We start from the raw sequence: 2,662 nt of genomic DNA, 5'->3' as shown, positions 1-2,662 counted from the left end.
TTCATTTCAGCATCCTCCATATCACATTTTATTAATTAGCTTGTTAATTATTAGTTAAGCAAATTTTATTCCCTAATTCTTTTAAAACACACGCGCACACACACTTTTACACACACACTCACACGTTCTTTTGGTTGGAGAGTAGGGTTCTTGAGTTTTCATTTCAGCATCCTCCATATCACATTTCCCGTACATTTTTTGAGATTCTCCTCCCTTTTGTTAGAAGAAAATCATTCAACGGTCGTCCCGGATCCACCCTCGCACCTTCCCTGCTTCGGTATTGTCGTTTCAGAATTGTTAAAGATCAAAGGCATGTATGTTTATTGTTTCTGCATCGATCTCGTTATATTATGTGTTGTGATGTTTATTATGCGTGAAAATCCATGTATGTTGTAAAAAGTTTGAGTAAAAATGTTTGAAATGATTTTTATATCAAAAAATTTTTAGATCTCAAAACGTGTCTGTTATCATTTCGATTACTGTGAAAAATCATTGATTTTCTGGAAACGTTTTCAAAATATAAAATGTAGTACTTTTTGATACCTTCGATTTGATAGTAAATTTGTAATTTTTTGACGAGAAACAAGCGAGTTATGATCGTTTTTGTGGGACTACTCAAACTATGATTTCTGAAAATGTGTTCTCGACGTGTTCTCGAAGTTTATTTGTTGCAGGCTTCGTTGGGGAACATTGGGTGATCACTGCTGCGATTAGGAATATTGTGTATGAGGTTGGGATGATTTTTGGTGCTTCGTTTCGTGTCGACAGGCACTTGGTTGCATTAGAAGTCGTAGGAAACATTTTGGTGTCAAAATGTTGTGTTCATGAGTCGTGTTGCATTGCAGGTCGTGCTTCGTTGTTTCGGGGAGTTTGTGTTAGTTGAATCATTGCCATATTGTCCTAGGATGAGTCTTGAAGTGTTGGTTCGAGTCGATTGGGTGTGGCATAGTGTTTGCATCAAATTTTGTTCTTTGGGGTCGAGTTTGCACAGAGTTAGTGCCACAGCGCTCACCAGGGGAGCGCCGCAGCGCCCGTTCTGTGTAAGTATAGTGCCGCGGCACTACCCTTGTGGCGCTGCAGCGCTAGACCTGTGGCCTGGCTAGCGCTACAGCGTAGCGATGTCCAGCGCCTAGGCGCTTGTCCATGACTTTTTATATCACTATTTTAGGCTCATGTCTTCCATGATCGTGGAAATGTTCACATTTTATATAGAGATTGTTTTGGGGGTTAGATGTTATGGTTTAGTACGATGATTAAACGAGGTAAAGTCCTGAGTGATTTAGAACGTCATAAGTAAATTCTCATTTCGGGGGACGAGCATGACTGTAACGGCTAAGTTATGAAAAATTAAGTGCATGTAATCATGTTAGTATGTACAGCAGTGGACCCAAGTGAGACCCTAATGAATCCCTCAAGGCCATATAAGTATGTTCGACGTGCAAAAGAAAATATTTTATGTTTTTGAGGTATGATAAATGTCTTGTGACCAATTATGAACAGGTTTGGAAGTCAGTGAACGTGGCCGATGACCTCTCCACCCCGGTAAAGCATGAACGGTTTTAGATCAGGACTAGAAAGCGGTAAAGCATGACCAGAGACCAATCCACCCGGTAAAGCATGACCGGGGATCTCATGTATGTGGTAGTGGATTTTCTTTGCCAGCCTAGTACTGTGGTTTAGTCTGATCAGGCGCACTTATGTATGGGTCACTTGCTTTGAAACATATCTCTACGAAAAATGATGAAGTTTATGCATATTCAAGTATGTATGATGTAAGCATGTTTATGAAAAGTTTTATGATGATGGCACATCTATCTTTATGTTATCACGCTCAAGTTTTAGTATGTACGTTCTACTTTAAAGATGCATGTAGTTTATTATATATTACTTGTTATCTCCAATTTATACATGTTGAGTCCTTAGACTCACTAGACTTGATCGATGCAGGTGAGGACGAGTATGAGGAGACGAGGGGTGGGGACCAATGAGCCGGCTCGGTCTGCGTAGGAGGCTAAACCCGATGACCACCTATGTTTTAAGAACTTCATGCGTATTGTCCAAATACTCTGATTTTTTACAAGATCGTTTACGTTGTTTAAATGTTTACCTTTTGGCAAACTTTGTTTATAACTGTTTCTATTTCACATAATTTTAGACGAACAGATTATTTTATTGTAATTTGAATGATTACTATTTATTTAAGAAAATTTTTATTTTCTCACAAATTTTAAAATAGTTTAAAAGTACAGTACGTTACAGTTGGTATCAGAGCGATGTTCTTGTAAAGAGTTATGCCTACTGACAGTTGCGAGAAGCTCACGAAGTCACACCTCAAGTCTGTAAGTTTCAATGTTTTAAATTCTTTTATGTAATAAGCATCAAATCATGATTTCAGTATGTACATGTTTAAGTTCAAATTACGTGCATATTATGATATTGATATTATGTTCATGCATGTTGGGTTTACGTGTTAAGTAAATTTTGGAACAGTATGCCTCCCAGACGTAGGATTGTGCGTGAAGCAGGCGATGAGAATAGAGAAGCTCAGGATGGGGAGAGGGCCACTCCTCCTCGTCCACCCCCAGATACGCATTCTCAGATGCTTGCAGGGATGAGACAGTTCTTCGCACAGTTTGCGGGGAACCAGACTGCAGTAGACACA

The 2,662-nt window shown here is 39.1% G+C and overlaps 1 long non-coding RNA gene across 1 annotated transcript; it reads left to right on the top strand.

The window, feature by feature from the left end:
• The first annotated feature begins 231 nt into the window (after window positions 1–231).
• On the top strand, window positions 232–2,047 carry LOC142518232 (uncharacterized). The gene is made up of 3 exons (XR_012813489.1): window positions 232–314; window positions 1,501–1,634; window positions 1,948–2,047. It is a non-coding gene; the product is annotated as an uncharacterized LOC142518232 (long non-coding RNA).
• Window positions 2,048–2,662: the final 615 nt, after the last annotated feature.

Source organism: Primulina tabacum, chromosome 1, assembly GCF_025594145.1.
Source record: "Primulina tabacum isolate GXHZ01 chromosome 1, ASM2559414v2, whole genome shotgun sequence".
NCBI classification, from domain to species: domain Eukaryota; kingdom Viridiplantae; phylum Streptophyta; class Magnoliopsida; order Lamiales; family Gesneriaceae; genus Primulina; species Primulina tabacum.
Note: the sequence above shows the minus strand (reverse complement) of the source record. Positions and strands in the feature narration are given on the sequence as shown.